At 34.1% G+C, this 12168-nt stretch overlaps 1 long non-coding RNA gene across 1 annotated transcript; it reads right to left on the bottom strand.

Moving 5' to 3' along the window:
* Nucleotides 1–895: 895 nt before the first annotated feature.
* LOC148282568 (uncharacterized) lies at nucleotides 896–11492 on the bottom strand. Its single transcript, XR_015822063.1, has 2 exons — nucleotides 11318–11492; nucleotides 896–1786 (listed from the first exon to the last, which is right to left on the bottom strand). It is a non-coding gene; the product is annotated as an uncharacterized LOC148282568 (long non-coding RNA).
* Nucleotides 11493–12168: the final 676 nt, after the last annotated feature.

Here is a 12168-nt window from a genome sequence, read left to right as displayed (position 1 = left end):
AAATTATCCAAATCATTGGGATCGAAAATCGGAATTGATTGACCTAAAACAAAACACTGCTGAGGTTTACTGTACAATGTATACCTACGGCTGACTCAATGTCTGACAAACTAGGTTGATTATTTTAATTGGATTACAAAATATACGTTTTTACTTTACAACAGTGTTCGGTCACTGGACGCATTTCAATTAACCGTTTTACTACTTGATTTTATAACTACAAATACTTCCTCAAAATTCCATTGATGTAATATTTTAAACCTTTTGATAGATGCAGAAATATTGATGACAAATTAATTTTAAAATACTTAAAAAAAAAATTTAAATAAGAAGAACTAAGACAGCAACATGTATCTTATCTCTAATCACCATGCAACATATTGCAGGAATTTTGCTAACACAACATTAGAAAGAGGAACGGGGTATTTCTACGAATCTACAGAGGAATTCGCCAAGAACTAAGATTTGGTCTTCTTCTATTTTACACAATTTTTTAATAAATCATAAATAAAATCATGTAATTACAAGTACAATAAACTGCATTTGAAGTGGAAAAATAATAATTAGGTGTTGATGATTGTTCGATGAAAAAACTGTATTTTATTTACAACTTCTGAAGTCATAAAAATCATGATTTGGCTTTCTAGAAGAGATTCATAGAAAAACAATGGTCAGAAGATCAAAACAAATATTTTTTAAGTTTTGCACCGGCACCTATCTCAAAATTTAAAAACAGTGTGTCAACAAAAACCAAGAAAAACTTTAGTGTGGAATTTTTTGGTAGAGATAGGAATATTAATATCTTAATTAAAAAATGAGGTTTAAATCTAGTTCAGACATCTAACTCGATTATACACACTCAAAACAAAGGTTGACAATTGAGAAACAAGGGCAGAAAATTTGGCATTTTCTCGTCTCGCGATTTGGAACGCGAATATTGATCGATGTTTCATCACCGAACAATCATCTGGGGAGCCGAGTCTAGTGTCTAGCGTGCATACCATGCTTGGTGTAGGGCTCCGGGGGCCAGGGGATGGGTGCGGGTGGGGGTGTGGGGGGCTCCTCCTGACCTGGCAACAGTCTTCCGAGGGACGCGTCCTCCCCGCTGCCCCCTTCTCCGCCGCCCCCGGTGGCGCCGTAGTTCTTGTAGGAAGCCATCTTCATCTCCTCGGACTTAGTGACCTTGAACCGCTCGGACATGGCGACCGCGCACACTCACATCACCATCACGTATACTTGTTAATACTAATGTATTCGGGTACACTGCTTTTCTGGTACCTGGTGCAACAATACTATGAGAAACTGTAACTTAAGAATTACTTTTGTCCAAATTAGTTACAGTTTAATTGTTTGTTTTTCACTATTTGAGTAATGACAACTGAACTTCTTCTCTGTTTTTTTAATTCAACACAACCGCCATCAGCACAATAGCATAATGTTTGGATAAATAAAACAAAACGCTTTAAAGTTTTACTTTAATTTTTATTTTTAGTATTTACCTTCTCTCCACTTTTCAGTTTTCTCAAATTTAGAGGATTGTGAATTCGCACACACATGGACCAAATCACCTTCTTACAAAACGAAGTTTAGTTTTGATGCAGTTAATTATTGGACATAAAATTAATATTATTACACCCATGCGTCCTCAGCACAATCACTTCCCAGTGAGACACATTTAAAAAAATCTGTTTATAAGTTTTTCAAATATATTTATCTCAGGCCGTTTCGTGAAACAAGTGGGATGTTTTCAAAATCAAGAAAATCAGTCATCTGCAATAATTGTAAACTGGAAGTAAAAAAAACCGGGATAGCAAAACGTTTTCAATTTTTTAAAATTAGAATCAAGAATGCGTTAAAAAAATTCAAAATATATTAGACTTTGTGTATAAAAGTTAAAGCCAGGGTTCAAAAATATCATGGTATCCTTATAAATATCAAAATATCGGATATATATAGCGATATATCATCATCATTCCCTTTCCACACCTAGTGGTGCATAGGAAACTCCATTGGCACATCAATCATTTTGTTACATGAAGGTAAGATAATTAATCTTACGCGTCTGGTACCAGTCCAGGAACTATGATATATTTTGGTGTGAAAACACCCTTTAAAATAAATATTTTATATCGACCATGTTGGGAATCGAACCCGAGACCTCTTGCATGGTAGGCAAACGCGCTGACCACTACACCATGAGGCCGACAATCGCGATATATATCCGACATATATTAAAAAGTACTATTTATTTTGTATGGATACTACTCAAATTAAACATAATATGTTGAAAATATAGTTTAATTGTGTAGTTAATATATCTATACGTAATACCTACTAAACAAGGAAAATTAAAAAGCATAAAACAGAAATTAATATTTTATCAAGTTAATTATCACTCTCCTCGGAGTGTTGGTTAAAATATTAGGAGAGGAATACCAGCTTCGCGGCGTTTCAATTGAATGACTTAGCCTATTTCTAAGTTTGGATTGACACGCAGCAAACGCGACTTTATGGTGCCCGTAGGAATCTCAGTAGTCAAACGCGGAGAAACGAGGGAAGGTCTCGTAAAATCAAAGACGCCTACTAAATTATAAATACCAATTATGCTTGTTTGTACCAGAAATAAATATTATGCGATTAATCGTGATATTATATAATATCCTTCGAACCCCGGTTCAGTTGAAACATATTGAAAAATTAATACAATATTTTTAGTAGTCTGAGCTAGCGCATGTCTGTGATGAAGTATTAACCATTTATTACTCAACTTCTTTAAAATACAAAAATACCGGGTGTTCGATAGCTTTTTTCAAATAATGACATACCTAAGTACTTTTTAGTTTTTCAAAATTTTCGTAATTAAATGAAAAAACAATAGGAAATTGGAGTATGGCATTTTAGTCACATTATGTTAAAATGCCTCATAGTCATAGAATTAAGAAAAGTCCAGAAACCGCATACGCACATCAAACAGAAGGCGACGAAACTACTCATAAATGAGTAGGTTTACGTTGTGACCCATTAGTTTCTTTATAGACGTCGATCAGTACGCAACTCGCCGTGTTGTGTCCTTTTAAAGTGCAGAAATACTGCTAGGATCTTAAAGAAACAGGATGCAATCACATTTCATGTGTAATTAGCAAATGAATGTGTATGTAACAAATGCATTACTTAAAAATTGAATTATTTTTCTATCTGTCAGATTGTCGAAGAAACAAAATGAACATTTCGTTAGTGTTGCCAGGGTAGTAATTTTTTTTACCCTACTTTGCTCATCTAATAAGAGAACTAATGAAAATCGGATCTCGGATTGAACAACTTTATCGTACACATTTGACCGACATTATCTTTCAAACATCAAATATCATTTAACATGATCTAAAAATACCCCTTTTATGTAAAATAAAATTTGTTTTATATTTTAAGTTTAAAGTTCATTAATTCAATTACTCTTATTAAATGACCTTTTACTTATCTACTCTGTTGTGTCAATCAATATTTCCGCGTGCACAATAAAATTTTAGAGAAATTGACAGATTGCTTTTTTTTACCATACATTTGTGTTATAATTATATTTTTTCCCATCGTGTAACATTACGCGACGGCATCACGAATGCGCGCGACGAATGTGAGGCACAGTGGGGGAATTATTAGACACAGTCCGATGTATTCAAATATGATTCTACGCTCCTTCTGGACTTTTCCTAATTCTATGGTTGATACAATTGTTTTTTTTTTAAACAAAGCGCAAATAGGGCAAATTCACGGCGATTCTAACAACCAACATCATCATGTAATCATCTGTTTATGAGAAAATGTACGTTAATTGCACTTAATGGTGTGTATTCGTGCTGTAACATTGATTTAAAACAAACTTCAATGCATATTTTGGATTTTGTAAACACTGAAATGGTTTGTAACAGAACTGTCATACGATGCTATAAAGAGTTAAAAATAAAACTCCCCTATTAATTAAAACACCACGCTTATAATCAAGAATTATCTCCTATGCGGAGACTATAATAATTATCAATGACGAAGTTGAATTCTAATCTTTTATAAAGTCGAAACACTGCACAGATCAGCCAAAATAATCTTCCAGCGAAGAAAGGTTAACTCCGTAATATATTTAACCCTAGCAGACGTCTTCCTCGGTCTTCTTTATTAGAGTCAATCTTCTAACGGGGAACAAAATAATATCTCCCGTCACGCTAATTCATTGGCTGATGGATGTCTGCTAGTTACTATACTCACTACACTCGCGCTGAACGCGCACACTGACAATAATGTAAACTAAAATGGACGAAAATAGTCAGACGTCAGACTTCACATTCTTTACCTTATTCAAATATAAATCTCTGCGTAGTGAAAACCTTGTGAGTTTATTCTACGTTCGCTTATTATTGCGTGTTTTTGTTCACCGGCTAATCATAAACTGTAACATTACTTCTCTTCATAACAATAAACATATAATAAATTGAACACTACTTTCTATGAGCCCAAACAATCGCGTGGTCGCAAGTTGCGAGTCGTAAAAATACTGTTCCGTGGATTCGGATATTTATTCTATGACAAACCAAAATATTTCTGTGTGAATTTTGCTAGTCGCTTTTCTAATGGCATTCTTATCAGATTATCCATGTGAGATCCGTCACTGCGGGTGAGCGGGGGTAGGAAGCTGGAGGCGAGAGTGGGGAGAAAAAATCAGTACCGGAATAAGGATGCTGCGTCAGATAAAATAAATAAAGTACCTACGTATATTAAAAATATATTTGAATAGGTACTTCTGTTTTTAACTGATAGCATTTTTTTCAATGATTTACTTAGTAACTTTCACCAATGTGTAATGAATTAAATACAATTTACTCGTATTTCAACAGAGAGGGAAAACATTTTTGAGAAGGGAACATGGAAGTCTAGGCATTTACAGGGCTTATGACCTGTCATTGGCTGGTTTAAGTGGCCCTTTACACACTGTGTAACATTTACCATTCTGCCCATGTGTGTAAAGTGTAAAATTAAATATGAACAACTCCCTAGGGAGGAAATCCAGCCAGTCTGCAACAATTTGGACATACTCAAACATTGTTGAATTACATACAATATCATGAAAAACAAAACACAATATGCATTTTACAATAATTCGATCGATTTCATATTAATTAAGTTTATTTATAATCTTGTTTATTTTAGCAATATTTTGAGTATGTCAAAATATTTGTAGACAAGGGTGGATTTTATTTCCTAGAGAGTTAATAAGATTTAAATTTATTGCTACGGAGAGAGAAACCATTTTTTAGTAGGAATAACATACATTTGAATAAAATCTGGGTTGAAACCGAGATAATAAAACCAAAAAGGGAAAGAAACGTTTATTATCATATTATAATACATAAAGGGTACAGGATATAAAGGATGAATAGCAATTTTGATGTTTTTTAAACTAATAATGAAATTTGTCGGCAGTTCACGTGATATACATAATATCTGTTTTCAAAAAATTGACATAAAGGCTTTATACTTCTCAGACAATTGAACAAAACAAATGCATACATGAAATAAAGATGAATGTCAGTTAAATACTGCAAATCAACTAATAATTTAATATAAATGTAAACGATTTTAGATTATATAAAACATTTTTATATAAGTTTATTTAAATATCCAAGAGGTTTAAAAACTTATAAACGTTATACCTCAAAACTGTTTACATTCATACTTTATATCCTGTACCCTTCATACTCGTATGTTTGTTTGGTCAAATTAATTTCGTGAACTTTAGTGTAACATATTTCAAAACTTTTTTCACATCCAATTTCCCGTAGGGCTGAACTTCCTCGTCGGACGGTCTGTAAAATCGCGCGAGGGGCATTACCCGGTCGCCAACTCTAATGCCGGTCCTGAGGAGACTGTAAAAGGCTCTGATAAGGAAGTTTACTCAGATTAGCCAAATCTCGGGCCACTCCCCCCCCCCCTACTTTACCCTTCTGGGCGGAGGTAGAGGACCTTGAGAGCGCTTGACAAGAGTAATCGCTTATTACCATCCTATCGTTATAATTTTTAATTTAAACACTGTGGATTTAGGCAAAGGCACTTAAAAAGTGTCATCCGCTTTTAATTTACTGTTTGTAGACCAACCGAGACTTTCGTAGAGATGTTTATTATATTTTGCCGGGTCCGAGAGATGAAGTATATTCGTATAATAGGGAAATATCACTTTTATACATTTTTAAAGGTCTAGTAAAAAAATAATTTTGCTTTTTATTTGTAGCATAAAAAATCATTTTTAATTTTTAACTCCCGCAAAAGCGGTCATTCCATTGGCCACGCCCCTATACGCACGATTCATATTTATTTGTTCCTGACCATTCAAATTTGTTTAGAAAATTGTCACGAATCTTGACCTTACAACTATCAAGGCCAAACATGTCGCGTTTTTCTAACGACGTATTTAAAATAAAAAATTGTTTAACTTTTTTCCAACATTTTTCCACAATATCCATATTGATTTTTAAAATACAATTGATTATTCTAAATTCATTTCATGCATTTTTATCGGTATTCGTATTATGTGATATTTCCCTATTCTCTGTGGAAAAAAACAGAATCCTGTTTTGTTGATAGTATTGCTCTTAGCAATAAGTCCGCAAACGTCCATATATTTTTTAACCTTAAATTTAAATGAATAAATACAATTTTAAAAACGGAGCGGCTGCAACAACTTCCATGTCCATCTCGGCGCCTGAGCCACGTATTTTGTGTGCGCTCCATAAATACGCGTCCGCACATCGGCCCGCACCGATAATCGATAATTACTGAACGACTAACGAATAGCGAAGTCGCGGACGTGTAGGCAGCGTGACGATTTCGTTACCAATACGCGTGCCGGTGCACTGGTGAACGTATCAGCCAGCGTGTGGAGCCACCTTAATGATCAACGCGTATGGTGCTGATTAGTTGTCATAAAAAAAAATTAAGTCAAATCAGAAGTACGTTCACAGTTTGTGTAAAAATATAAAAAAAACATAAATGAATATTAAACAAGTATTTATAGTTGTTCTGTCATTTATTACACCTTTATCTGATTGTTATTAAGTAAATAATCACAACATGTGTAATCTGTCCTCCTCGTGGTCTCGGGTTCGATTGACAACATTGTTGACTAGGTATTTTAAATAAATAGTCCATGGACTGGAACCTGAAGCGTGAGACCGGTCATCTTACCTTCATTAAAAAAAACGACGGTGAATCAATGCAGTACCCTATGCAATTTTAGGCGCAGAAAGGGAAATTATGATTACGCTGCCCTCTTTTGCACTGAAAATTTTATTTAAATATTTTTTCAATTTTCCATTCGATAATTTTTTGGCCTACCCGATGGACTTAGTACTATATGTACCTACTCATGTATCCGCTAATGGGACGTAGAACATTCCAGAATTGACCCGATAAGTGCAGCGGGGAATGTACATAAACACAATCAAATATTGTGACTCACAACACCTACCACTGATGCAGTGTGTTCCTCTGTATACATGAATTATCTTAATTAGTACTCTTCTAATGTAACGATAAGATTATTACAATGATAAAGACTCGGAGTAATAATTATCTAGAGAAGCCCTTAAGCTATATTGCATAGAACAAAAGCGATCCAAATTTTTGGTTTAATTTTCCGTTTAACAACAAACTTGCAATTCTCAACCCGAGTACCTACGGCCCGTTGTATGTATTGCTGAAAACTGTAGCTAGCTTTGTGGTCATTAATCGTGGAATGGGTTCACTCCGAATGGGTGACTCTGTTAGGTTATTACTCTAAGGATAAATATGTTATTCGGAGACAAGTTTTCGTGAACAATCTCTCTTGTGGCCGAAGAAGAAGTTCGGTGCCACGGGAAATTTGAAATTTGGAAATTAACAAAAAAATAATTCTCATACGTGGTAAAAAAAAATGCATTCATTTGCACTGCGAAGTATCTCGAAAATGCATGGAAAAATTAGTAAAAATTAACTACTTTGAATTACGTTACAAGCTCTTCCGAATTATCAGCAGAATTCATAGACTAGAACTTGGACGTCGCGTCGCTGGCGCGGTAATTTCAAAATCACTAATTTTAAAATGTCCGCCTCGTGGCGTTATGGTCAGCGCGTTTGCCTACCTTGCCAGAGGTCTCAGATTCGATTTCCGACATGGGCGACATTTTTTATTTTAAAAGGCGTTTTGAAACACAACTAAAATATTTCATAGTCCCCGGACTGGCCTCTGAAGCGTAAGACTGATCATCGTATCTTCATGTTACAAAAAAAAAGATACGCTGCGATTGGTGTATCAATCTACTGCCATATGCACCATATGTACCATTAGGTGTAAAAAAGGACTGACCAACTTCAAAAAATCGTAGCGCTGATGATACGACGCATTAAAAAAAAATAGTTTGATAGTCTATTGACAAATAAAAATATACAAAAAAAACCACTGAACTTCCTTACTAAGAAAATTTATTTTTCGAATAACCTTTACCATTTTTTAAAAACTCTTGGTGGTCATTTTTAAATTTGTAAAAAACGGGCTCAACTTAAGTTATCGACTAATGTATATTTCATTCACAAATTAAAAATCGAATATGCGAGGCAATTTCAACTTCAAACAATCGGTTCTCAACCAAGTCGCGAATGTTCTATAAAGACGTGACGATTCCGTGACAATACTTTACTACTAAGCTACCTCACGGAGCCAACGCGAAATGTCTCCGCTTTATAGATTTTATTTATTAACGTTAATTGACAAATGACACAAAAGAATAGGCCACAATTTTGCATGATTAATTAGGTAATAATTTTTATTAAATTTTTGTCCTAGCTTTAATTTTATTTAATTGCATTTTATTTCTATATGTGTTTATAAGGAAATGTGCTTGCCATTGTTGAATGGACTCAACTAAGTCCGTAAATAAATAAAAAGTTTTACAAAAATGATCAACAATAAAATAAACTTTGGGTTATTATTGTTTTTTTTTTTTAAACACACCAATTTTCTATTTTTTTTAATGTTTTGAGTATGTCCAAATATTTGTGAAAACGGGCTTAATATGACTCTCTAGGGAAAAAATGAGATCTGAATTATTACAACACAGAGGGAAACCGCTTTTGAGAGGTCTTGTGGCCTCTTTTCTGATCCGCATTTTGAAAAAGGATTTTTCTATATTTTTTGGAAATTCTTTGTTTACAAAAGATTCGCGTTTTTTTTTTAATTTTCGTTTACCGCTTTCAATGCCCCTATCGCAATCAGAGCAACCTAAGTATATATAGTCAGTTTGTCTGTGACCCTCAATCTAATTATCCCAATTCTGACAGCGATAGGGTATGTCAGTTCATTAGCTTGTAAGTAAACCAGAAAAAACAAGTCCGATCGGGAGAACCAGAACCGTCTCCACCCCTCCACCGGCCGAATAATTCAAACCTATCACAAAAGTCAACAGATGAAAGAGTTGAGGAAATGTGGATAATTAAACATATGCAGAATGATGAATGTTACACAGTGTATAAAGTGGCCACTTAAACCAGTCAATGACAGGTCATAATCCCTGTTAATGCCTAAACTTCAATAAAATCTTCTCAAAAATGTTTTTTTTCTCGGTCGTTATAAATGTAAGCCAATTTTCATCATCAATCAATCAATCAATCAATCAACTCACTTTTTTAATTGATTGAATCGAAACCCATTTACATTGGCAGCTGTATAATGTGTCCTTTATTTTAAATCGGGTTAAAATTGTTAAATTAAAAAGCCATTTACGTAGATATAATAAAATGATAAGCTTCTACGAAGACATAATTCATAATGTGCAAATATAATGCTAGTCAGCCAAGCATTAGGCATGCAAACAAATTTATTTTTTCGTTTTAGATCAAGAAAAATTTCGTAATCAAAAAATTGCTTTACCGACAAACTTCAGTGGTAAAGGGAAATGCTTTCCATTATCTATTTATCCACCACTTCACTTTTATTTTATTTTTTTAATGTTTTTATTTAAGATTAACTAGTTTCTGCAAAAGTTTACACTCCCAGAGAGGTATGACAATTTTATGAATATTTCATTAGAAAAAAAATTGGAAATAAACACGACACATTTCGTAGTATGTGTAATAAACTTTACTCGCGAAAGAGTTTATTATTTTTAAAAATGCAGTTGCTGGCTTATTGCGGAACTGCGACTTGCCTGTATATATTTAGCTACGAAAAAATTATGCCAGCAAAAAGACGAAAGCACGCAACATGCAAATTATTTCTCGGATTATAGAGAATTTATGAAATTCGCATCCCAAGACACGATACCCTCGTCTTGTAGATTGTTTTTGCTATCTAGCGTCTAGAATGCTCCGTTAATTTTAATATTTTATGACTTCGCCTTGAAAAATCGTATCCTTTTCGTCGATAATTTTAATGCTTTCATTAAAAAACCTGATTTTTGGTAAACTAGTTTAAACAGCAAAAAAAACATTATAGTGACCATTAAAAGTCGAAGCACTTACATTTTTCAATCCATTCATTCATGAATAATAAAATGATGAAAAGATAAAAGATGTAAATCAAAAAAGTATTTTTAAATGATAATAAATGCAGTATAACTTTTTTTCAATAAAACATGTTTGTGCGTTTTTATGATTTACTAAAAGTATTTCAATTTTGGATACGTTTTCAGCAAGTTTTAAACATCTCACTATTAGAATCAATCTTGTTGAATCAAGTTGAAGTTAAGTAGGATTCAAACCTCGGACCTCTGATCCGTGAGTCCGCAACGCTAGCCACGGGACCACAACCCTGCTCAATATATAAATGTTCGTATATACTTAATAAAGTAGTCAGGACGTTTTGTCATAGGTAAATAAAAGTCACATTTCGAAATTTATACGCCATGATACGAGTATTACCATCCGGACTTCCACTAGCATAGAAGTGATCACCTCGCAATTTGCATTTGATATTATTTAATTAAATAACATCGCAATCGTATTCAAATATTTAGGTTTAAATAGTTTTAGAAGAGCCAATTTGCATTGCATTAAGAATCCGAAATAAAAGTCCTGTAATCAACAATATTTTAGGAGAAAGCATTTTTTAAAATTTGCATTGGATGGCGATAAGATTTAAATTGTTTTAAAATTCTCTAATTTATTGAACAAAATAAAATAAGCCGATAAGAATCTTGAGTTAAGACTTTAAATATTCGCAGATCGCGGAATATTTCCGGGTTCCCACACAAACGGTCGTATTTAAAGCACATAAAAACTAAACAATCCACCAAAGATTACATACGTAGTGGGAAACACATATGTAACAGTTGAGGTGACAATGAAATGTTTCTCGAACTGGGAGTTCTGTGTCCGGGCGACTTTGCCGCGCAATTGTACGATGAAGGGATGATCGCGAATCGCGACTCGCGGCAGCACGGGAACTTTGTTGGAAAAGTGACAACGCGACGCGCGGTACGTCCTACACCCACAGCGGCTCCGAGCTTACTGAATACTGAATACTGAAGAACGGAACTCGGCCAGAGAACGAAATAACGAATGGCTGAAATATCGCCCGTACTTGTACCATCCTCCACCATTGGCACTTAGCTAAAACACTCGGTTGTTCCCTGCCACAATTTATTTTCATACGGTAATCTTCGTCTCTTTTTATAAAACTTGCGGTGTTTGCGCTGTCAGAGTCCGAAAAGTTTTAAATTGTAATGATGACCAACAGATGTGTCCAAATGGCAATTTGCAAAAAAACAAAACCTCAGGGATTCGAATCTCACGTCGCATGATTAATGATGTGTGTATATATATATATATATTATTATATATATATATATACGAGTATATAAGGGTTATACGACTTTAAAAACAGATTTTTTCATCGTTTTGTGAATTAACGCTAATGGCTATGAAAAACTATAAAACTGTTAACTGTAACCGAGTGTCTTTTCATGTGTGTTAAAATAAGTTTTTCCAAAATGGATGAAAAATATAAAACCGTTAACATTTAAATTTCACATCCAATAAAAAAAATAATATGTTTTAAAAAAACTGGTGCAGTGGAAGGCGCGTTTGCCTACCATGCAAGAGGTCTCGGGTTCGATCCCCGACATGGTCCCTGGACTGCTACCTGAAGCGTAAGAC

Source organism: Micrasema longulum, unplaced genomic scaffold, assembly GCF_059751315.1.
Source record: "Micrasema longulum isolate JH-2025_06_02 unplaced genomic scaffold, ASM5975131v1 h1tg000314l, whole genome shotgun sequence".
Taxonomy (NCBI): domain Eukaryota; kingdom Metazoa; phylum Arthropoda; class Insecta; order Trichoptera; family Brachycentridae; genus Micrasema; species Micrasema longulum.
Note: the sequence above shows the minus strand (reverse complement) of the source record. Positions and strands in the feature narration are given on the sequence as shown.